At 34.4% G+C, this 27,598-nt stretch overlaps 1 long non-coding RNA gene across 1 annotated transcript; it reads right to left on the reverse strand.

The window, feature by feature from the left end:
* Positions 1-24,142: 24,142 nt before the first annotated feature.
* On the reverse strand, positions 24,143-27,092 carry LOC122196560 (uncharacterized). The gene is made up of 2 exons (XR_006188619.2): positions 25,097-27,092; positions 24,143-25,006 (listed from the first exon to the last, which is right to left on the reverse strand). It is a non-coding gene; the product is annotated as an uncharacterized LOC122196560 (long non-coding RNA).
* Positions 27,093-27,598: the final 506 nt, after the last annotated feature.

Here is a 27,598-nt window from a genome sequence, read left to right on the forward strand (position 1 = left end):
TAATAAAATTTTAGTTTTTATAACATTTAATTTGTTTAAATTGCTTATTTATAATATATATTAATTTTAGAAAAAAAAAAAAAAAACATAACAAAAGTGACAATCCACGCCTTTAAATGATAAAGTTTTGAAGATGTGTGTCTTAGGTCCTATTTATGTGACAACACAAAGAATATGACAAAAATAGCATCATTCCCTCCGGTCTAATTTTGATTTTGAGATCTTGTTAGTTTTATTGTGTGTCAACGGCAACTTATTAACTTGTTAATTAGTTTGATCGTTTTTTATGCTTTTGAGTTGGAAATTTTGATAATCGTTAATTTCTTAAATAAAAAAAATGAACATATGCATGCATACATATCAATTTGTTAAATTAAATATGTTCGCAATTTCTTTATAAAACCCACCAATTTTAACATCTACAAAATAATAGTTTGCAATGTTTAGAAAATACAGCCTTTGAGTCTAAGATGATTAAGTGAAGAAAATCCGAATATTAGTGTATATAGATTCACTAGTTGTAAGACCGTATATTATACGGGTTAATTAAAACATAATGTTAAATAGAAACGATTAAATGAGAAGTTTATTTGAATATGAAATATGAAATAAGTGAAAATTATGAGAAAAAAAACATACAAAAACTAAATTAACTAAAACTATGTGTTTAATTCTCAGACCCGTGTACTAAATGATTTATTATAACAAAATGTTAAATACAAAGGTTTAAAGTGTAAATTTATTTGAAATTGAAATTTCAAATTTGAAATTTGAAATTAATAGTCATTATAGTAGGTTTAATTTATAGAAATTAAAATAATGATATATTGGAAATGAATAATGAAGTAATGACAAGTGAAAAATAAATATATCTCAAAATTATAACAAAATGACATGTGACCAATTAAATGAGAGAATGACAAATAGCAATAATATTTTCATTTATTAGTATAGATTAATTGAAAGGTTGTTAGAAGCATTCCAAGTCTTCTTTAGTCTTTTTAATAAGTGTGATCCAACTTATAAGCATTGTCTCCTTAACATATACGATACCCTTTTAGCCTATAGAGTCAATAATACCATTTATCGCATATATCATCACATAGAATCATTTGTCCACCAAATACATTCAGGGGCCATGTTGCAAGTCTTTTGACCAATAAGTCGATGAAATTTAGAGAGTTCATGTTGTAAGGGTTTACTTCCAGGATATGGTCGTCATTTGGGTTTCTTTCTATTTTGGCAAAACTTTCCATGTAAGTCAAGCTCCGTGTGTGAAACGGCCGACAAAAATTAATTCAAAGCTTGAGATTTGATTAGTTAAAAAAGTGTAATTAATGTGCTTTTAGAGTTAGAAGTTGGTCACGAGAGCTAAAGTTTTATTACCTAAAAGCTCACACCCTTCGATTTGAAGTCAATTGAGGGTCACATTTGTATACCAAATATTCATATATACTATGCTTTTCGTTGTTTATTATGGACTCTCTCAATTTCAACTTTATGTGACTTTGACTTGAATTATAAATGTTTTGGGATTGACATTGACCCGATATATATATATATATATATATATATATATATATATATATATATATATATATATATATATATATATATATATATATATATATATATATATATATATATATATATATATATATAGACTTAGGTTCAAATGTTTTCACTATCTATTGTGTGCATGTATGATTAATTCTGGACCAATCATTTTAGTTATTTTAAGAAAGTAACTAATGCATACTAAATGCTGAAGATGTAATTAATATCCATTATATCTTCAACATGTAATATGCATTAATTACTTTCTTAAAATAACTAAAATGATTGGTCCAGAATCAATCATACATGCATACAATAGATAGTGAAAACAAAATAACCTAACCATATATATATATATATATATATATATATATATATATATATATATATATATATAGGAAAAGTGAAGATACCATTAATGATATATAAGCATAGGTACCCAAACTCACCATATAACGTCGTTTTGTATAATATATATACATTGTAATTGTCCAATGTTCTTATAATTTAACTTTTAACATGATTTATTTCCAATACAAACTACAATTATTCAAACCCAAACATTCTCACCTCTCTCTCTATCACTCACTCTTTCACTTACTTTTTTTTTCTCTCTATTACCCTTGCCGCCTCTTCCCGCCAGTGTCAACGCCGGCACCACCGCCACCAGGAGAATATCGCCGACGGTAGACCACAACTTTCATATTTGGGAATCAATGTCTTCAGATCTAGAACAACCGTCTTTAGATCTAGAATCACCGCCTTCAGATCTGCAACTAACACTTCTAGATCTCTGTTGATGTCACTTTAATCTTATTAGATATGTTGTTTTTGGTGTGATTTCTTCAGATCTGATAACGTCACCATCACCGTCGACGACGGCTACACATCGACGGACGTTGCCGTCGGCCACACAACGTCCCCTAGATTTGGAACCACCACTAAAAATGACTTCATGAAGCTGTTTCAGCTTTAGATCTACCGCCGACCGCCACACCACCTACTCCGCTGTCTCCTACCGCTAGTTAACCATCACCATCAGATGTACAAGCTTCTACTGGTTCTAGATCTTCAATTTCTGCCTTAGATCTACGATATTTGTCTATAGATCTACGATTTTCTAATATAGATCTATGAACTTTTGGTGAGGATCCACCTTTCCCTTCAGATCTGTTTTGTCTCCACCTTCATCCAGACATGTTGTTTATGCTTCGTCGACAGCCAACTTCACTGGAGTAATTTTGAAGCCAAAAAAGTGTTGTTGTGATCATATCTGACAAGAAATGACAAAAAAAATTGCCTTCTCTGGTGACTGGTGGTTGTTTCACCGCCTTCTGATGTTTTTTGGTAAGATCTAGTTATTTTTTTAATAAGATCTCTCCTTCTACTATTGCCTAGTGGCGGTTCTACCACCATATCAGATCTATTCCACCATCATCGATTCCTCACCTCAGATCACTAAAAAAATCATCAACAACCATTAGCTTTTTAGATCTGAAGTCAAAAAGACTGATTTATCATATCTGGTTGGATCTGATCAGATTTGATGTGTTTAGTGCAATTTCAGGTATATATCCGGTGTATACAAAACATTTCATGTTGTCCACCGGTGGTTCTACAACCTTAGATCGTCGGAAAAGTCACAAATTACCATCAACCCTTTAGATCAAAAGTCAAGACGCACTAATTTCTCAGATCTGGTTAGATCTTATGTGTTTGGTGTCATTCACGTATAAATCTAGTGTGTACAAAGCATCTCATGGTGGCTAGCAGTGGTTCCACCACTGAATCATATCTACATCAGATCTAATTTGTATGGTGCACAAAAGGTGTTTGATGAAAGTTTCAACAAAATCAGGTATGTACTTAATTTGTGAATATTATGATTGAGAGTTCCGAATTGTGTTTATTAAACTGTGAATGAGAGTCTAGAAATACTCAATTAAATTGCAAATTTGTGTAGTGCATTCTCTAAATGACACTCATAAACTATTTTATTAAATTGTAAATAAATTTTTTAAATGTAAGTTTTAAGCTGAAAATATTTTTATGAATCTATAATTTTTTGTGTACTAAATTGTGAATTTTTTATATTAAACTATCACTTTTGTTTATAAAATGTGAATTTACTGTATTAAGCTGTGAATTTGTTGTCTTAAGCTGTGAATTTGCTATGAATTTTATGTTTGATTCTAAAATATGAGATGAAAGAAGCAATATACACAAATATAGTTTTTCCCCAATTTTGAATAAAATACATAAAATTTGAACTATAAATATTATGTAAGATAAACTTAAAAAAAACACTAGCCTCCAAATATCAAGGTATAAATGTAAGTTTTAAGTTAAAAATATAGTTGTGAATGTATAATTTTTGTGTAATAAATTATGAATTTATTGTATTAAATGTGAATTAATTGTATTTAAGTTGTGAATTGACTGTATTAAGCTGTGAATTGATTATATTAAGCTTTGAATTATTATTATTATTATTATTATTATTATTATTTTATGAGTTTTATGTTTGCTTCTAAACAATGAGATAAAATAAACATTATACACATATATGTTTTTCTCTTATTTTTTAATAAAGTAGATAATATTTAAACATCAAATATTTTGTAAATTAAACTTTGAAAAAAAATATATATTAACCTCCATATATGTATATATAAATATAAGTGTTCAGTTGAGAATACAAATGTGAATGAAAATTTTTTGTTTATTAAAATGTTAAATTATTGTATTAAGCAGTAAATTTTATATTTTAAACTATAAGCTTAGAGTATTAAACTGTGAATTTACTGTATTGAGTTGTGAATTTTTATAAATTTTATGTTAAAATATGATATTTTTATGTATCAATGTTTGTATTAATTTTCTTGTGAATATATTTATTATTTGTGTTGTATAAATATGTAAGAATGTAATGGTTTTTATTGTTTTGCATTAAAATCAAAATGAGTGAATATTAAACTGTGAATGTAGTATTTAACTTGTCAATGCATAATTGTATATGCAGATCTGATTGAGAAGGAATCATGGTTCCAACGGTGGCACAGATGGTTGTTGGCGGCATGTGGTAATTGGCGGTGGTGGTAAAGTTTGGGTTTGACTTTTCTGAATCTTTGAATTACTGTAAAATGTATTGTATAAGTTGTGAATTTTGTTTATTAAACTACAATGGACTGTATTAAATTGTGTATTATCTACATATTTTGTTTTAAAATAGGAATAAAAATATTAGATTATAAAAATTACGATTTTGCAATTTTCTCACCAAATAAGACAAAAATATCAAGATTTTTACATATTTAATAAGTATTCATATGTTTAATAACTATGAATTTGGGGTTCTTAGGGTTCTTAACTTTTTTTGGTTCTCATTTGAACCACTTTCTCTCTCTCTCTCTCTCTCTCTCGCTATATATATATATATATATATATATATATATATATATATATATATATATATATATATATATATATATATATATATATATAAGTTCAAATGAGAATCCCAAAAAGTTAAGAACCTCTAAGAACCCTTTCATTAAGGGTATTTTTGTCAATTTCCATTTTACATTATAAACATACAAACTACAATTATTCAAACCCAAACAGTCTCACCTCGCTCTCTATCACACACTCTTTCACTTACTTTTTTTTCTCTCTCTTACCCTTGCCGCCTCTTCCCACCAGTGTCACCGCCGACACCACCGCCACCAGGAGAATATTGCCGACGGTAGACCACAACTTTCAGATCTGGGAACTGGCGTCTTCAGATCTAGAACCACTGTCTTTAGATCTACAATCACCGCCTTCAGATCTGCAACCAACACTTATAGATCTAAGTCGATGTCACTCTAATCTGATCAGATATGTTGTTTTTGGTGTCATTTCTTCAGATTTGGTAACGTCACCATCACCGTCGACGACAGCTACACATCGACGGACGTTGCCGTCGGTTGCACAACGTCCCCCAGATCTGGAACCACCACTAAAAACAACTTCATGAAGCTGTTTCAGCTTCAGATCTATCGCCGACCACCACACCACCTACTCCGCTGTCTCCTACCGCTAGTTAACCATCACCATCAGATGTACAAGCTTCTACTAGTTCTAGATCTTTAATTTTTGCCTCAGATCTACGATATTTGTCTGTAGATCTACGATTTTCTACTGTAGATCTATGAACTTCTTGTGAGGGTCCACCTTTCCCTTCAGATCTGTTTTGTCTCCACCTTCATCCAGACATGTGGTTTATGGTTCGTCAAGTTTTCCAGACAGCCGACTTCACTGGAGTAAATTTGAAGCCAAAAAAGTGTTGTTGTGATCATATCTAACAAGAAATGACAAAAAAATCGCCTTCTCTGGTGACCGGTGGTCGTTTCACCGCCTTCTGATGTTTTTTGGTAAGACCTAGTTATTTTTTTAATAAGATCTCTCCTTCTACTGTTGTCTAGTGGTGGTTCTACCACCACATCAGATCTATTCCACCATCATCGATTCCTCACCTCAGATCACTAAAAAAAATATCAACAACCATTAGCTTTTTAGATCTGAAGTCAAAGAGACTAATTTATCAGTTCTGGTTGGATCTGATCAGATCTGATGTGTTTAGTGCAATTTCAGGTATATATCTGGTGAATACAAAACATTTCATGTTGTCCACCGGTGGTTGTACAACCTTAGATCATCGGAAAAGTCACAAATTACTATCAACCCTTCAGATCAAATGTCAAAGACGCACTAATTTCTCAGATCTAGTTAGATCTTATGTGTTTGGTGTCATTCACGTATAAATCTAGTGTGTACAAAGCATCTCATGGTGGCTAGCAGTGGTTCCACCACTGAATCATATCTACATCAGATCTGATTTGTATGGTGCACAAAAGTTGTTTGATGAAAGTTTCACAATATCAGGTATGTACTTAATTTGTGAATATTATGATTGAGAGTCCTAAATTGTGTTTATTAAACTGTGAATGAGAGTCTAGAAATACTCAAATAAATTGTGAATTTGTGTGGTTCATTCTCTAAATGACACTCATAAACTATTTTATTAAATTGTAAATAAAATTTTTGAAATGTAAGTTTTAAGCTGAAAATATTTTTATGAATATATATATTTTGTGTACTAAATTGTGAATTTTTTATATTAAACTATGATTTTTGTGTATTAAATGTGAATTTACTGTATTAAACTGTGAATTTGTTGTCTTAAGCTGTGAATTTGTTATGAATTTTATGTTTGATTCTAAAATATAAGATGAAAGAAGCAATATACACAAATATAGTCTTCCCCAATTTTGAATAAAATACATAAAATTTGAACTATAAATATTATGTAAGATAAACTTAAAAAAAAACACTAGCCTCCAAATATCAAGGTATAAATGTAAGTTTTAAGTTAAAAATATAGTTGTGAATGTATAATTTTTATGTATAAAATTATGAATTTATTGTATTAAATGTGAATTGATTGTATTTAAGTTGCGAATCCACTGTATTAAGCTGTGAATTGATTAAGCTTTGAATTATTATTATTATTATTATTATTATTATTATTATTATTATTATTATTATTATTATTATTATTATTTTATGTTTGCTTCTAAACAATGATAAGAAACACGAATATTTAAAAAATTTTAGTACGCTTACTTTTAAATACACATGTAAGTATACTAATCATCCCTTGTTCTCCTGTGCTTGTTACGACCTTTTTTCTACATACTAAATTTGGAGGTGTAACAAAGACATCCAAGCAACATTCGCTCTAACAATACCTCAATGTTTATGGGTCATTTCTTTTCACACACACATTTGTTATTTGATTTTTAAGAGCGACAACCACCATTCTTTCAAACACGTTATACATGAATATTAACAACCAATTGCCCCAACATAGCCATCTGTATTTATACAAGAAACATAAAAATATAAATAAGAAAATTATAATACAAATTTACATGCCTAGGGTATGTTTATGGTGATAAAGATGAGACTTTTACAAAAGCAAACCATTATCTCAAAAGTGAACATGAATAAGGTTTCATTCCAAAAAAACGATCTTCCAAAGCTTAACATCAATAAGCATAACTTCCGCCTAAGTATGCATCACTTTTAAATGTGTAGGCACATCTGATTTTAGATCTTGTCTTTCGTCTTCAAAAGTCCCGAAAGCCAACAACCTTTCTCTAATTTCATCAAAAGTATCAGCTCCTTTTAAGCGTCATAAAAGAAGATTAGAGACATGAAACGTTTGCACTCTTATTATGTTATTTAATAATGTTAACTTGCAATAAAATTTGCAAGTTACTTGAAATTTTTTACAGTTGCAGAAAGTAGAATCTTAAAAACGACTTTAATGCAAGAAACCATCACAATGGTCAGACAACTTTCAATTTCCTTATCTTGCTTCACATCAAATAGATGAAAAGGAATCAAGAAACAATATAGATCCAAAACTTTTTGGATATCTGATTAGTATACAATATGAAGATAAATCTAACAAAAAGGAAATAACAAGCTAACCATGATCAATTTCCTCATTTCATAAAATTCCTAAATGCCATGATTTTAGAGCTACAGCCTTAAAGAGGATTCAGATATATGAAAGCTCTAACTTCTAATGTATGAAAAACATAAAAGAAGATGAAGAAACATAATTAACATCAACAATGCTCGCCAAAACATATAATACCTGATAAAAGTAAAGCTAATTTCAGCCATGTGTGGTGGATAAAATTAAAAAAGAAGAACACATTCATATGTCAAAACATTAGTGAAGTTGTATGTGGTCTAAATAATTTACCTGATGTATGAAAAAGGGCACATGCTCTAAGTTATAATGTATGAAAAATCACAGAGAAATTGAAGGAAACATAAGTTAATTTCATGTCTTAGCATCAATAGCTTTCTTCACCCATCTCCCAAGTGAAAACTTCATAAATCTGTACAAACACACACACACACACATAATATGTGGCAGTGACGGAAATGACTCACCAAGAAACATACTCAATATTTATCTTATTGAACTCAATGCGAAATTGATAGAGAATCGGTAATCCGTGGCTACAGATAGACAATTGTCGAAAGCATATGAAGCGAGCCCTAACCTAAATCGCTAAAGATATATGGAGAAAGTTGGTTTTGATTTATTCCAATTTGATGAAACTGGAATCAAATAAAAAACCAAACCTTCACAGTCCAAATAGTTTTGATGGTGAGTATGTCGATGGCAGAGGGGATGATGGTCGTTGTGGGTTTTGGGGAACGACAAGGAGGATCTTTTATGAGAGAGATGAATGGTTGTGGAGGAGAAGGATCTAGGGTGTAGATGTGGCTAGAATTAGTTTCATTGTGTAACGTCTGAAACCCTAAGGTACTTAGGGGTGTCAAAAAGTCTCGTGGGACCCCGATCCAGTGGGGGCCCTGTCCTGTATAAGGGCATTTGTTGAAAAAAATCGGGGACGGGGGCGGGGGCGGGGGCAAGGTTAACCCCCGTTTTGATTTCGGGGGCGGGGGCGGAGGTTGGTAGTCCCATCTTGAAACCCCCATGGGGGCCCCGTTAATAAATTATATAAATTGACAAATATTAATTATATAATTATAATAAACAATAAAATGATTTTTACGTACAAAAATTCTACAAAAAACATGTTTTTAAGTTGTTTGTAACATGTAAAATTATGTTATAAATATCTATTTGTTACCCAAAAAATAGTTTCTTTTAGCCCAAACAAGAACTTCTTTTAGCCCAAATAAGGTAGCCTAAAATCAATCGGGGGCGGGGGAACGGGGCGGGGGCGGGGTCAGAAGGGGAATTCGGGGGCGGGGGCGGGGTGGAAAGGATGGAGATTTCGGGGGCGGGGGCGGGGATAGGAAAACGGGAAAACTTTTGGGGTGGGGGCGGGGGATGCAATCCCCGTCCCGTTTGCCCCCGTTGGCATCCCTAAAGGTACTAAATTCATTCATTGTTGCATTTTGAGGGCCCTCACGATGTGAGATCTTGGGGGTCATGTTGTGAGTGACCATTGAATCGCATCTTTGGAGTGTCAAGACGTGAGACATAAGATCTCACAACGTGAGCGTGTCATAATGGCCCCAAACCCTTATTTTTGGGTATTTAAGCGAATGAGAGGCTAGGGTTACCCACAAGTTTTAGTGAAAAGTTATGAGATATGAAAGATAATCTGGTAGTTTATATGGCATAATAAGTTTTGCAACCTGTACCTGAAATCTATCCAGGAGGGCTTATGTAGTCATTGCACTTAGACTAACACCTCTAACCAATAAATGTTGAAGTTAAGCTCCCTTGCTCAAGCATGTAGGATTTGAGCGAAAAAAATGAGTTATATATATATATATATATATATATATATATATATATATATATATATATATTGTGACATCCCCAATTTCACGGCCAGAAAAGACCGATTTGTTTATGCTCTGTTTTATAAATCAGAGTGATCGTTTAAAGAAAACGGTTGCGGAATTTGTTCCCAAAATAAGATATGATAAAAACTTATCAAAACATTTCTCAAGGAGAATGTATTTTCATTAAATAATAAAACCTCGGGATGTCATGTTCCGATACAGACCAAAAGCATAAACAATATAAAATAGACCTTACAACAGTTATTTATAACTACTGATCTATAATCCAAAACCTCTCGTCAAGTCCACCAACTTATACTCTTGTGTCATTACCTGTAATGCAAAGAAAACTGAGTGGGTCAGGCTTGGGAGCTTGGTGAGCATATAGGGTTTTCAACCCACAATAATACAATTATTATATTCAATTATCAAACAACCAACCCAAATACCCATCCCCATATCTACTTTATTTTCTCAAGGGTTTACCCTAAGAATCCACTATCCTTCATTCATTCATTCCTAAGGATTTACCTAAGGAATTGGCACGAAGTCCATTGCTGCCAAAGTTTATCTATCAGGTACTAAATCCATAGTTATCAGGCGCTAACTCCATAGTCGCCGGGGTTTACTCAAGCGACGCTAACTCCATAGTCACCAAGGTTGACTTAACAGGCACGAAGTCACATCGTCACCAAGGTTTACTCAATAGGCGCTAACTCCATAGTCACCAAGGTTTATACAATAGGCGCTAACTCCATAGTCACCAAGATTTATACGATAGGCGCTAACTCCATAGTCACCAAGGTTTACTCTACAATAGGCACTAACTCCATAGTCACCAAGGTTTACTCTACAATAGGCGCTAACTCCATAGTCACCAAGGTTTACTCTACAATAGGCGCTAACTCCATAGTCACCAAGGTTTACTCTACAATTGGCTCTAACTCCATAGTCACCAAGGTTTACTCTATAATAGGCGTTAACTCCATAGTCACCAAGGTTTACTCTACAATAGGCGCTAACTCCATAGTCACCAAGGTTTACTCTACAATAGGCGCTAACTCCATAGTCACCAAGGTTTACTCTACAATAGGCGCTAACTCCATAGTCACCAAGGTTCATCAAATAGGCACGAAGTCACATCGTTGCCAAGGTTTATACAATAGGCGCTAACTCCATAGTCACCAACTATTCCATCTACCTATGTTCTACCCAACAATTTTGTAGATATAAATACTTACACAGTTTAAATCATTTAACACCTGTATAAAACTCCAATTTCCATGCCCATCTCAAATAGACAAATAACATATAAACACATAGCACGTATTTCATAGCAAATACTTCATATTTATGTGTTAGAAGAAAGTAACTACACACCCACACATATAAACAACAATATACTTAATACACTCAAACCATACTTGTATTATTATCGTGTTTATGAAAGGTAGTATACACTCACTTGATCAGAAGATGATCGGACAACACTACGACTTGCAGAAGTAGTAATCCTCAGCAGATCTGGAAGATCTTCACAAAAATCGAACTTCTCGCGGGCAGAGCTTCGGCTCGGGAATCACGCTCTTCGGGATTCTCGGGGCTTCGGATCTTGCTTCGGGACTCGGGAATGATACCGGGGCTTCGAGGTACTTCTGGCACGCAAATCGAGGTAAAACGGGAGAGAGAAGAGAGAAAATAGCAACCCTAAACGGCTGGCCCTTCAAATCTATTTATAGGGCAAATTTGGCCCTTGCCACGTCGTGGCAACCTTGGTCCACGTCATGGGCTTGGTCGTCACTGCATGCGTCATCCCAAGTTGCATCTGGGGGCCTTCCGGAGGTGTCAGGACACTTGCCACATCGTGGCAACCTTGTTCCACGTCGTGGGATCTGACAGTTTTGGGGTTTCGCGCCCCGAACTTCAGAAATTCATAACTTTCGCATACGAACTCCGTTTTCGACGTTCTTTATATCGCCGCGAAGGTGAGATTATGATCTACAACTCTCGTTTAGACTCCATTGGCTAATTTTGAGTTGATTTTTAATATATTATAAGTATATTACTTATATAGTATTTTTAGTAGGCCGGGACAGGAAAACTTCGTTCGAAATTCATAACTCCTTCATCTGAACTTCGTTTTCGTCTGTCTTTTTATCGTTGGACTACTATCGAAGAAATCTTCGACTCTCGTTTAGATTACTAAGGATAGATATCTATCTACCTTAAATTCACTATTTACGTCGCGCTAGGTCGTGTCGGTTCTGACGCGAAACTTCGACAGGTCATAACTTCTTCGTTATAACTCGGATTTTGGCGTTCTTTATATGCACGGAAACCTTGTGACATATACTACAACTTGGTTAAGATTAATCCTTCTAAATAATCTTCCATCAAAAAGTCATTTTTGACGCTTATCGTCTCTAAATTGGCTAGCCCTGATCTACGGGCGTTACAATTATCTCCCCCTTAGGATGATTACGTCCCGGAATCATCAACGAAATAGGACCTGCATAATGATTCCACACGTTATTTATTCATCCTAGGTAATAACCGTTACTTCTATGTTTCCTCGAAAGAGTATTTAACTCTACGGATTTCTTGATCGCAGAAGATGCCCAAATCTTGCATCTGCTTATCGTACTATGTTGTACTTTCAATCGTAACCCTCGAGTTACCAAATAAGTCCTTATTGTGGACTCCTTCTTCTTCTTAGGATAAATACTTTCCTTTATCTATCGTAATAGATCGATGGGTCATGCTCCATTGACCTCTCATCGCATGATGCAACGCTTTGACTCAAGTCTCTTAGAGTCAAATTCCAAAATGGAATATACCTTCCTTCATATTCTAATGTGATATAATCACATTTCAGCATGTAGCATTTCTAGCTACAAACTTTATGAACAACGAGTGCGATACCAATGATCGCATTAACTTCAATCTCTGACCTAAGTCAGATGTTACATCTAACTCGGTCCTCTAGACCACGTACATACTCCTCGCCGTCGAACTCAAATTTAAATATGACCACTAGGGTCGGAACAAGAACCATATTACTAGTCATTACCGAAACAAGGGTAATGACACACTTGAACAAAACGGAATCAATTACTAGTTTCTTGGTAACCTTGTGACTTTCCCTGATCCAAGTGCGAGTCCTGTGCTTCCGGTAGTATATGCATCTACTACCTTTCACACCTACTCATACTCGTCCCAAGTATTGTCCCGCAGTCGACCAAGTCACCATACAAGAAAATCGCAAAACGATTTAACACATACAAATGTGTCCAAATAATCATAAACAATTTCCCTAGACTCTACTAGGACTTCTTCACTGCTCAATCTTCAATCATCAACTCTATTTCAACTCGATTGGTGATGAAAATATCAGACGATAAAACAACTTCAAGAATTTCATCAATCGTTCCATCATCCTGCCAATTGAAAGTGTACTTCAGACGTACCGTACTCCTCTAAACATACTGTTATTTCATAAGACATACTCTAAAGGCAAGATACCACTCTTACGATATCTTCTGATAGGTGTCATCCACTATCATAAGCCTTCTTCATTTCCTCCATTTACTCAATTCTCTACAAGTCTTCACCATGACCTCTTGTACAACCAAGCAGACATTTGGTGTACCAAGCGAGAATTTTTAAGATAAGAAAGTTTTTAATTACAATAAACGTATAAATCGCCTTATCACCCCAAAACGTTTACATGCTAGTTCTAATTTCGTAGTCGTACGCTTAGAATCCTAAACACATAAGGTTTCCAGATCCGGTCGGCAACAGACCATAGATCCGAACAAATAATAGCATCAATTTAGCTATCACACAAAACAATTAGCACATAAAAGCATTTTAGGCATCATTCCTAAAATAAACTAGTGCTTGTGTCAATTTAGGTGTACTACCTAACATATTTTAGACACACTCCTCACAATCATTACTTAGCATTCTAAGTTTAAGTCTAGAAATTTCCTACAAATTCCTAGTTCGCTTAAACTAATGCTCTGATACCAACTGTGACATCCCCAATTTCACGTCCAGAAAAGACCGATTTGTTTATGCTTTGTTTTATAAATCAGAGTGATCGTTTAAAGAAAACGGTTGCGGAATTTGTTCCCAAAATAAGATATGATAAAAACTTATCAAAACATTTCTCAAGGAGAATGTATTTTCATTAAATAATAAAACCTTGGGATGTCATGTTCCGATACAGACCAAAAGCATAAACAATATAAAATAGACCTTACAACAGTTATTTATAACTACTGATCTATAATCCAAAACCTCTCGTCAAGTCCACCAACTTATACTCTTGTGTCATTACCAGTAATGCAAAGAAAACTGAGTGGGTCAGGCTTGGGAGCCTGGTGAGCATATAGGGTTTTCAACCCATAATAATACAATTATTATATTCAATTATCAAACAACCAACCCAAATACCCATCCCCATATCTACTTTATTTTCTCAAGGGTTTACCCTAAGAATCCATTATCCTTCATTCATTCATTCCTAAGGATTTACCTAAGGAATTGGCACGAAGTTCATTGCTGCCAAAGTTTATCTATCAGGTACTAAATCCATAGTTATCAGGCGCTAACTCCATAGTCGTCGGGGTTTACTCAAGCGACGCTAACTCCATAGTCACCAAGGTTCACTTAACAGGCACGAAGTCACATCGTCACCAAGGTTTACTCAATAGGCGCTAACTCCATAGTCACCAAGGTTTATACAATAGGCGCTAACTCCATAGTCACCAAGATTTATACGATAGGCGCTAACTCCATAGTCACCAAGGTTTACTCTACAATAGGCGCTAACTCCATAGTCACCAAGGTTTACTCTACAATAGGCGCTAACTCCATAGTCACCAAGGTTTACTCTACAATAGGCGCTAACTCCATAGTCACCAAGGTTTACTCTACAATAGGCGCTAACTCCATAGTCACCAAGGTTTACTATACAATAGGCGCTAACTCCATAGTCACCAAGGTTTACTCTACAATTGGCTCTAACTCCATAGTCACCAAGGTTTACTCTACAATAGGCGCTAACTCCATAGTCACCAAGGTTTACTCTAAATAGGCGCTAACTCCATAGTCACCAAGGTTTACTCTACAATAGGCGCTAACTCCATAGTCACCAAGGTTTACTCTACAATAGGCGCTAACTCCATAGTCACCAAGGTTCATCAAATAGGCACGAAGTCACATCGTTGCCAAGGTTTATACAATAGGCGCTAACTCCATAGTCACCAACTATTCCATCTACCTATGTTCTACCCAACAATTTTGTAGATATAAATACTTACACAGTTTAAATCATTTAACACCTGTATAAAACTCCAATTTCCATGCCCATCTCAAATAGAAAAATAACATATAAACACATAGCACGTATTTCATAGCAAATACTTCATATTTATGTGTTAGAAGAAAGTAACTACACACCCACACATATAAACAACAATATACTTAATACACTCAAACCATACTTGTATTATTATCGTGTTTATGAAAGGTAGTATACACTCACTTGATCAGAAGATGATCGGACAACACTACGACTTGCAGAAGTAGTAATCCTCAGCAGATCTGGAAGATCTTCACAAAAATCGAACTTCTCGCGGGCAGAGCTTCGGCTCGGGACTCACGCTCTTCGGGATTCTCGGGGCTTTGGATCTTGCTTCGGGACTCGGGAATGATACCGGGGCTTCGGGGTACTTCTGGCACGCAAATCGAGGTAAAACGGGAGAGAGAAGAGAGAAAATAGCAACCCTAAACGGCTGGCCCTTCAAATCTATTTATAGGGCAAATTTGGCGCTTGCCACGTCGTGGCAACCTTGTTCCACGTCGTGGGCTTGGTCGTCACTGCATGCGTCATCCCAGGTTGCATCTGGGGGCCTCCCGGAGGTGTCAGGACACTTGCCACGTCGTGGCAACCTTGTTCCACGTCGTGGGATCTGACAGTTTTGGGGTTTCGCGCCCCGAACTTCAGAAATTCATAACTTTCGCATACGAACTCCGTTTTCGACGTTCTTTATATCGCCGCGAAGGTGAGATTATGATCTACAACTCTCGTTTAGACTCCATTGGCTAATTTTGAGTTGATTTTTAATATATTATAAGTATATTACTTATATAGTATTTTTAGTAGGCCGGGACAGGAAAACTTCGTTCGAAATTCATAACTCCTTCATCTGAACTCTGTTTTCGTCTGTCTTTTTATCGTTGGACTACTATCGAAGAAATCTTCGACTCTCGTTTAGATTACTAAGGATAGATATCTATCTACCTTAAATTCACTATTTACGTCGCGCTAGGTCGTGTCGGTTCTGACGCGAAACTTCGACAGGTCATAACTTCTTCGTTATAACTCGGATTTTGGCGTTCTTTATATGCACGGAAACCTTGTGACATATACTACAACTTGGTTAAGATTAATCCTTCTAAATAATCTTCCATCAAAAAGTCATTTTTGACGCTTATCGTCTTTAAATTGGCTAGCCCTGATCTACGGGCGTTACATATATATATATATATATATATATATATATATATATATATATATATATATATATATATATATATATATATATATATAACATCCTTAATACTATATGTATTAGAAAAGTCAGTCGAATTAATAGTAGGCCTCATTCACGAAATCATGATATAAGAAGGGTATAAAGAAATAGCTTATAAAATAACTGTTTAATGGGTGTCATTTTCACCCACTGTTCCTTTGTGTGGTGGAGGGTCGTTATACTAATAGATTTGATAGGACATAATAAAATTAAAAGCATAATAATAAAGCACTAGAACATTTTTCAAAAATTCCCACTCTAGCTACTTTAGGATAAAATGTGAAATGTATGCTAATCCATGAAACTACACATCATTTCTTTGCAAAGTCGTTAGTGGAGCATGCATGGTTAACTAGCACACTAATGAGGGACTACAAAGTGGAAACGATGGCACATAATCAATTTTATGATTATTGATGGAGCGTGTGTGGTTCACCTACACGTCAATGAGAGATCATAAATGACTTCGAGTACGTGATCTGTGGTTGCATGGTTCTCACATCTTGTTTTTGATCCTCGGTATCGCGGTCACAAATGGAAGAGCATAATCTGAGATTAAACATGTCATTGAAAAGATCCAATGAATCTCAAAAGATCTAGGAGTTTCATATTAGATTGAAATTGGAATTGTATCTACCTAAATAAATTCATAATTAGATTACAATATCCCTCTTCTCATTTTGAAATGTGTTTAGGATCCTAGCCTTGAATATCAATTTGGGTTAAAATATTAAAGGAAATATATCAACTAACAAAAAATTATCTCTCTCAACAGATGTATGGAAACAATGAATCTTTTGCTACTCAAAATTCTACTCCAAATTCAAACTTTACTCTCTTATCAATTATGTTTAAGGAAAAGCTCACCGGTCCAAACTATATGGACTCGATGAGAAACTTGAAGATAACTCTTCATTATGAGAACAACTGCCCATCCTTGACCATACATAGCAACTGTACTACGAGCTAACCGATCTCTCTATATCTGGTACATGACATGCACGACTCAAACATCCTTCAATTATTCTATAAGGAACGAGCAAGTTCCTTGACTGACAACTTCCAATGTGAGTACAACCCACACATCCCTGAACACATAAATCTGATGGCAACTAACTTTATGCTCATAGCCTGACAAACCTTAATTACTTTTTAACCATGTATAATTCTGAAGAATCCTTGAGAACGCAACAAGAAACTTCCAAACTCTTATCACTTTGATAGTAGCACACCTTCCATCTCTTATGTCGCAGTAATCCTGGACCAAAAATCTAGTATACCTACATAGCAAATTTCGTAGACCTATTGTGTTGAAACCATAAAATCAAACCGATTGATGATCCTCTAAGCAGAATACCTAGTTCTCCCCCACTTACGGTTCGAACCATCATCTGTTGGCGTCTACCACATCAAAGCCTCAGACCAGCTCAACTAGATACATACCAACCCTGACTCTCGGAATGCAACATATCATATTACGAACCTTTAGATAATGACCAAACAATCATAAAGAAAACCCTAAACCTCACATGGATACCTCATAAACTTTCCCCAACATCGCCGCCTCATTCTTAATGAAATCGATCATAATACCATTGGATTAATGAGGCACCTTACAAATTGAAATTCTGGCGACCGAAACTTGCATTAGAGGAATTTATCCACAACTTTATCCTCCTATGAAGCTTCAAGAATCCCTTACAGAGGCTCAAATAATAGCTCCGTTAAACTCAACATATCAATAAAACTCTCATTTCCAAATCAGAAACATCTCGGTCCTCCTCAGATACGCCAGATCTTCTCAAAACTGCATCACATATCCGAATCGCAACATGGTCTTAACCTAGGCCACCAAACCAAAAGAACCGTCGAGTCTCAAAATATTCCCTTGCTGAAACACAAAAACGATTCATGACTGTTTCTCGTCTTGTCATGACGTTAGTGGTATTGTCTTGAAAGATTTTTGGACTTGAATTCCATACTTATCGGCCATGGTTACAGCTGCTGCTACTGCGAGGTGTTCCTTACTTAGCAATAAATGGGATAGAGTAAAAAACAATGATATAACAGTTGAAAAAACTGAAAAAAAAAACCTTTTTTAATCGATTAATGTGCAGGAAAAACGTAGAGTAAAAAAATAATGATATAACTGATCAAAAATTTGTATTTGGCATTTTAACAATAACTCGGTGGGCATAATTCATTTAAGGATTTACTGAGCTTCATAATCAAGAATCAAAAGGCCAACGAAATCAAATAAGAAAATAGCATACAAAACATCATTCATGATGAGGTTATGCTTCAGTAATTTTACCCCATCGATATCTCCAACCTATAATTGCAAATACCAAGGCTCTATATAGCACTTGAAACAGTATATGATGAGACGATATTACCTTTAATGGAACCTGCATATGAGAAATCTTCAACTGAAGTTTTTTTTCTCTAAAGCTCCTACAATAAATGACCAATCAGTATAGACATGGTTGGTAAACATCTTTAAAATATTTCGACACATTTACCTAAAAATGGGTTGATTTTTGTATATTCAACACATAGACACCCAAATCAAACAAACGAACCACATAAATAAATGAGAATAAGAACCTGATGTCTTTTGGTGACGATTTGAAGAGTAACCAAGAAAAAAGAGAAGAGAAAAATGAAGAAAATGAAAAAGAAAACATAATTATTGAAAGTATTTTGGAAAATTGGAGCCTTTTAAGGAGATACAGGAAAGAGTTTGGGAAACAAATTGAAGAGCACACACCCAAATCTGGAGTTGATGAATACTGTGGCAGAGTAAGAAAATGTAGCACACCAAACGCTTTAGAAGACCATCTGATCGGTTATGAAGTGCAAATTAGGGCTTAAAAGGGCAGCTTTTTCAAACAGAAAGCCAAATTAAGCATAGAATGAAAAAAAAAATTCAAACCTGGACAAAATGAAATCGACAAAACTTTTAATATAACTCCATTGGCAAGAGTATCTATGAAGCAAGTTGGAGGAGTCAAAATCCATGCGATGCGTGTATTGAAGATTGACTAATCTGAAAAGAAGGTTAGTCTATTGGAATAAACATTGGGCGTACAGGAGGCGAGTAGGTGGGTTTGTATATATCCATGGAATGAAGAACCATCTGATATGCAGATACGAAGATGAGATGAAATTGGGGTGATTTTAGGGATTTTTTTATCGGAATAGAGAGAAAAAAGATTAACAAAGATTAATAGTGGGTCCGTATAATTCCAAGGAATGAAGCGGTGGATACGCACACTAATCTCATTGTTATTGGTCAAAATGGCGGTTGAATCAGACAGAGAACATGTTGCTGTTACTGTCAACCACTCTACTGTCCTTAATTAATAAAAAAGAAAAAAAATGGACCATTAGGAACAGAGTATTGTTCCTAAGGAAAAATCATTTTTTATATATAAGAAATGACATATATGCTATAAAATTTATTAAGATATGATATGGAAATGCTTTAATTTCAAACACATTTAATTTTGCTTTGAACATATTTGTATTGATTTTGAAATATGTTGACACGTTTTCATTTGAATTAAATTTACGCATTTCACTTAAATAAGTTAAAAGCATCGTTGAATATTTCTTTAACTAGTAAAAACCCTCACACTATGTAGTTTAGTGTGTCGGAAAGCTCTAACATGCAAGTTTTGTTTTATGATTGATGACTTGTCTTTTTGCTAATTATTGGTTGTTTTGTAAAACGTTTGGGTAAAAAGGAAAAAAAGAATTTTTTTATTTATTTTAGGGACTAAAACTGTCAAACCATGCAAAGGAATGTGAGCAAAAGGGGCTAAAAGTAGATGACTAAGAAAATTGAGGTAAAGAAAACGGAAAAGACGGATGAGTCTAGTCGGAAGTTTATAAATATGGGGGCAAAAAGACAAAAAGAAAAATTTATTATTTTAAGTACTACTACAGTTAAAACATGCAAACAAATACGGCAAAAGTCTAAAACATATAGCTTTTACTATTCCTAAAACCATTGGAAATTAATTATATATATAATGAAATGACTCAAATAAGTGATGGTTAAAAAGTGAAATTGTACTGATATTTATCGGAAAAGTAAATAAAAAGTTACAAATACAAAAATAATTCTTTCAAATGAAGACAAGCTGGAGACATAATGAAAATGTCAAATATTAGTAAGAAATGAATATAATTCAAAGACTTACCAAGATGAAATATTGATTTTTTTTTTAATTAACTTGAACTTTAACTAAAAGGTGTTTGTAGGGGTGCAAACGAGCCAGGCTACTCGCGAGCTACTCGGGATCGGCTCGTTAAAAGCTCGACGCGAAACCGGTTTTAAACGAGCCCGAGCCGAGCTCGAGCTTAATATTAAGCTCGTTTATTAAACGAGCTCGAGCTCGAGCCTATGTCGCTAAGCTCGATTAGGCTCACGAGCCTAAACGAGTCTTTATATAATATAATTTATTATTATTTTCATATATTAAAATAAAAACATATTTGGGAAATTATGGATTTCGGATATTAGTAAACGAGCTTCTTTACGAGCTTGAGCCGAGCTTAAGCTTATTTAGGCACATCAAACGAAAAACAAGCCGAGCCTGAGCCCGAGCCGAGCTTGTATAATTCTTTATGAGCTCGAGCCGAGCTCGGTAAAAGAAAGCTCGAATCGAGCCGAGCTCGAGCTCGAGCCCCATATAACTTAATCGAGCCCGAACCGAGCCTAGCCAGGCTCGGGCTCGGCTCGGCTCGTTTGCACCCCTAGATGTTTGTGTTTATCTTTTTGAAAGTGATATGATAAATGTTTAAGTATTTGGCATATTTGGACTATATAAACTATCTATTAAAGAGACTAATTAAATTGTAATTCTTTGTGAAAATTCATATTTGAATTTATTTTTTGAAACAGAGGTAACTCTCAAATTTTGTAAATAATCAGGCAAGTTAGGTAGTTATGTTTTGTTTCTCAGACCTTCAACTTCGTTATTTTTAGACAAAATTGCAAAAATGGTTCTTGTGGTATGCATTTTTTGGGGGTTTTAGTCCAAACTCCGACTTTTTTGGATTGGTGGTCCTTTTGAGCTACTTTGCTTGCACTTTTGGTCTCTGTCCAAACTAAAAAGACTATTATACCCTTAATGAATTTAATTTTCATTTTTCTTTCACTTTTTAAAATTATTATTATTATTAAATATAAAATCGGGCCCACCTCTCTCTCTCTCTCTCTCTCTCTCCACACATCGTCTTCTTCCTTATATCTGCTTCCAATATAATAAAATCACATACATATACATTGAAGTTAAAAATAATACATGTACCATTGACTCAAATACATATACACCTCTCGCCCTTCGTCTTCCTCGACAAAACATCACTATCTTATTTGAGCATTTCATCGAACACCTTACGTGCGTCTTCCAAGTTTCCATAATTACCACCTAGTAGAATCGTCGAGTTCCACAAGATGAGCTATTTGACAGGAATTTCATCAAATACAATGAACAAAGTTCCAACAAAAATATGCATACATTATACAGATTAAACACAACCATCACTTTTCTTGATCCAATCTAATAAAAATATGCAGACATTATACAGATTAAATACAACCATCACCTTTCTTGATCCAATCTTGAAAGATAACTATTGAACAAAGATTTAGAAGGGAGATAGGAGAGTATGAGAGAGGAAAGGGGAAAGGGGAGACTGGACTGTAGTGGTGGCAAGGTAGTGGTCGTAATTCCACAGCAGTGGCGTTCGGCAGCTATGGGTTGCTCCGATCAACAGAAAAAACGAGGAGGGAGGTGTTTCTCGGTGGGAAGGTGGAAGTGGGTGGTGGAGGGAGGAGCTCCGATAGCCTCTGTTGCTTCTGTTTGGTCTTCTGCTGGCGAAGACGAAGGAGGGAAGAAATGGCTCCGGTGATGGCTGGAGTGACTTGACAGGAGGGGCAGAGGGAGGTGGTGGCCGGTGCCAAGTTCTTCGTTCTTTTCCTTTGGCCGGTGAGATACAAACGAGAGGGATTGATATTTGGGTGTGTTGTGATATATATATATATATATATATATATATATATATATATATATATATATATATGTGTGTGTGTGTGTGTGTGTGTGTGTGTGTGGGCCCAAATTAGTATTTATTTTATTTTTCTTTTAAATTAAAAAAAAAGTATATTAGAAAGGGCATTTTAGTCTTTTTAGTTTTTCGAGGAACCAAAATCACAAGCAAACATGGTCAAAAGGACCACCAATCCAAAAAAGTCGAGGTTTTGACTAAAACCCCAAAAAAATGAATACCACAGGGACCATTTTTACAATTTTGTCTTATTTTTAATTTAAAGTTGATTATTCAAAACTAACTATTTAATATTAGAGTAAAAAAAAAAAAACCTAAACTATGCAAAGTTCAAAAAGTTATTATTAAAAATCCAATTAAGCAAACCATAAAGTAGTGGCAAAACCAAATACCATAACAACTAGGCCCGCCAACGGCCCGATCTAACTTTAGGTTTAGTTTTGGGTACTTTTTAAAAGCGAATTTAATGATAAAATATTTTATGGAATTCGTTTTAAAACTCATAAAATGTACTCCTATTGGGCTCATTGAAAGTTGCTCCATTTCAAAAGGATCTTTTAAACTAATCTTTGATAGACTATAAAGGATGAGCTGGCCCAACTGATTGAACAGCGAGTTTCGTTCAAATCAGATGGAAAAACCGCACATCCCGCGAAAATAGCATCTCCCTCGTCGTTAAAAATTGTTGCGGAAAGTTTCAACGATTCATGATTACAAATCTCAAACCTTTTAATCGTTTTCAATGGTTTAACAGGTACGATTTCCTTTTGTTCTTATGTCGAATTTACTGTTTGTTTTTAGACTGAGGTTATCGACTGTAGATGATATATCGTTAGGAAATGTCATCTACAATTTTTTAATGGATTGTATTCTAAATATTGCGTTCATCATGATCGCTGCATTCTATTTAACAGTATAAACGTATGGTTAAATCTGTAACGAATTTCAAAAGTAAAGGTCCTTTCATAGCTTCTGTGCTCGATTTCGTCAAATGATGGTAATACTTTGAATATTATAAACTAGTTGGTAGTGATCACGAATTCATGTACTGAAATATCGAATTAATAGAACATGTATATATCGTTGCATCACACAAATTTTAGATAGGAGTTAAAAGAACTCTCCTGTGACCTGAAATTGTCATTATCTAAAGTCTTGTTTGGATTAGAGTTATTCATTGTATTGTAGTAGACAAATTTTGGACCAGTTATTTAATCTTGTGGCACTGCCATGTGCATTCATGTTTGCAAGGACAAATCTGTGAAAACAGGACAATCTCAACTGTCAATTTTGTGTGCAGTCTATGATACTCATGTATGTAATGTATGTGTATGAAAACTTGAGAAGCACTTGAATATGAATAATACTTCTATGGCTTCTATACTATGAGGTAAGTTTATGTTTTCCCAAAAAGTTTAGGGCAATATACATAAAAACCACCATTTTTGGCCTTTTGGCACTTTAACCACCGTTTATTTCCGTCGATGAAATTTTAGAAAGAAAATTTTACGTGATTTCATATTTCTAGTTTGGGTTTAACATGTGTTGAAATTGACATGGTGAAAAAATAAATATCCTTCTATCTTTTGTTCGTACTTATCTTTCTACTCATATAAAATAATAACATGTGAAATTCATTAATTCTTTCTTTTAACCTCCTCTCTTAATTTTGATACTTGTCATTGATCTAATGAGTAGAAAGATAGATTATAAACAAAAGGTAGGAAGATATTTGATTTCTCTTTTCTCATTTACCTACATAACATCATATGTACTTCATTAAATAACATCTAACTTCCTAAAAATGCTTTCTTATTTGTTGTTTTAGTAAATTATACACATACCATGTAGATAACTAAAAGTCATTTTAGAAAGTTAGATGTTATTTTAGGATATAAATATGATGCCATGTAAATAAATAAGAAGTCATACCATTCTTAACCCCCGCTAAACTTGAAATAAGGGTCATAATTAACTTATGTAAAATATTACGATTAAACCGTAAAAATTAGCAAAATATAATAATTTTTGGGGTAAATTAAATCAATTGTCCCTATGGTTTGGGGTAATCTGCGTGCTTGGTCCCTAATACTTTTTTTTTTAACTCGGACGATCCCTATGATTGAAATTTGTTTCGGTTTTGGTTCCTAAACAAGATAAAAGACTAAGGTCTCGTTTGATATACATCTTTCCAGGTCCAAACATATCTTTCTGGTTGAATTGGCTAAAAAGACTGTTTGATTTGAAGAAAAATGGGTATTTCCCGGTAAGATGTCACAAAGCCCCAAAACCATGTCTTTATGGGCTGAATGAAACTTTGGACAATTGTGTCCTAACAAAAAAAAGTACGTTTTTTCCTTTGGAACTGGAAGTACCTGAAAATGTTCAAACCATAAAACCGTAAGTACAAAGTTTAGTGACTTCCCCAAAATACCATATACCATACATATATTGCTATGAGCTACCTTCATGGTCTTGCATACAAGCGTTATGGGCTACCCCTTTGGTCTTTCATACCATTGCCATAGACTACCCCCATGGTTTTTCCTCGCATTATCTTAGCTACCCCATATGGCCTTATATACAAGCATCATGGGCTACCCCCATGGTCTTTCATACAAGTGTTATGAGCTACCCCATGGTTTTTCATATAAATGTCACGAGATACCCCTGGGGTCTTTCATACAAGTGTTACAACCAGCACCACACACTCTTCCCTTAAACCCACATATCTATTCTTCCCCAAACCACTAATATGATCGGAAAAACTCAGTCAATAAACATGCAACATCAATAAGACCTAAATATGACTTATAAGACAGGGTTTTTAACCTTATTGGCAAACACACTTTTAAATCAACACTACAACCCAGAAAAGCCCCAATGAACTAAAACCACCAAAAATTAAGCAAATTCAAGTGTAACCCAATGAAATTTCTTTTTCTTTGAGCAAATTCAAACATAAACCAAGAAAATATAAGGCTTCTGGATTCAAAATCTACTTTGAACATCACTCTTTGTCGCCTGGGTCTCCTTATTGAGCTTTTAATATGTAGATCATAGAATGGAGGTGGAAGTATGGCATGTCGGAGGCGGTAGTTGGTTTCTGATGATGATTTTTCTTTACAGAGGGGAAAGTAAGATTGAATTATTTTCCCTCGTATTTTTGTGTCCTCGTTCAACAATTTGATTTGAAACTCGAATAAACAAGAAACCTAAATTTGTAGATGGCCATTATACCCTGGTTTAGCCCAGGGTCGGTCCAAACATATATGGGACCCGGGGAGAAAAGAGAAAAAAGGTCCTCAAATATAAATATAATAGATTCAAAAAAAATATCATTACTCTTCGATATAGACGTTTTCAATTAGAAATAAAAAGCAAACTAAATTGTTTATATTTTGAGCTAAATTGAGTTTCAACCAACTTTAAGTTCTAAAAATCATTTAGGTAATAATATATATATATATATATATATATATATATATATATATATATATATATATATATATATATATATATATATATATATATATATATATATATATATATATATATCCCATAAATTTTGGGCTCCATGGAGTTGTGGGTCCTCGGCGGTCGCCCGGGTTGTCTACCGTCTGGACCGGCCCTAATTTAGCCCATCCATCGAGAGAGGAGAGAGAGAGAGAGAGAGAGAGAGAGAGAGAGAGAGAGAGAGAGAGAGAGGAGGAGAGAGAGAGAGAGAGAGAGAGAGAGAGAGAGAGCTGAAGATCCGGGAACCTGGTTTTTTCAGTAAGAGGCGGCGTCGATGTTCTTCCAGTAACCCTCATATTCTCCAGCGAACATGGTTTTCCTCTGGCGACTTCTAGTTTCCAGTTTAAGTTTTGTTGGCGTATTCATGCGCAATCTTAATGGTGGTTGATAGAGTTGGTTTAGTTAATTTTCTCCTTTTACCCTTCTTACCCTTTGTATATAAATTCTCTTTTTTCTATACTGTAACTTAACTTTTTCATAATCAAAGAATTACTTTTCCCTCTTTTGTTCTTGTAATGATTAACTCCAGATTTGGCAGTCATTAATGCGAATTATGATAAGAAGTGAGATCAAGAGTGTACTACTCGTTGTTTTTCATCCTGAATCAGAAGAGCATAAGCTTGAGCAACAGAAGGATGAGGTTCCATCAGAACCTTCCTCTGGTTGATCCATAATCGACATTCAATCCCATGAGAAACTTAATCAACCTTTGATTTTGCTGACTTTCTTGAATTGCGTGTGCAGCACCATAAGTACAACTTGGAATCAAGGATAGGGCGTTTAATTCGGCCCATTGTTTCTTCAATTTGGTGAAATAGGTGGGCAGATCATCAGATCCCAGAGTTAGGTCTGAAAATTCCTTTTGAAGATGATACAATTTTGCTCTGTTTGATTGTCCGAATCTATCACCGAGATCTTCCCAAATAGCCTTCGTGAGTCCCCGAAGTCGGTGGACCATCTTATTTTAATATATAAATTTTATAAAATATTTAATAAACAATATAAATAAAGTTAAAAGAAATTAGAAAATGGTAAATTAGTCTTTTTAACTCATTTTGGGAGAACAATTTAAACGAATTTGAATGGAACATGTGAGTTAAAAAAAAAAATTAAGGACCAAGTATGCAGATTACATTAAGTCGTAAGGATCATTCATGTAATTTTTGTTATATATCCCTAAAGTTTATGTGGTGAGAGTCATGTGGAGCCAAGATTTATTGAGGACTATGTAGTCGGTAAAGTTTCTTTCACAAATATTTACAATGAGAAATTAAATATTTTTATACTTTTTTATTTATGTTCATCTTCCTACTCATATAAAATAATGACGTGTGGAATCCACCAATTTTCTGTTTTAGTCTTCACTTTTGATTTCAATTGCTTATATTGATCTATAAGTACGAAAATTAATAGAAACAAAAGATAGAATGATATTTGATTTTTTATTTACA

The sequence above is a fragment of the Lactuca sativa genome, chromosome 2 (assembly GCF_002870075.4).
Source record: "Lactuca sativa cultivar Salinas chromosome 2, Lsat_Salinas_v11, whole genome shotgun sequence".
Lineage (NCBI taxonomy): Eukaryota > Viridiplantae > Streptophyta > Magnoliopsida > Asterales > Asteraceae > Lactuca > Lactuca sativa.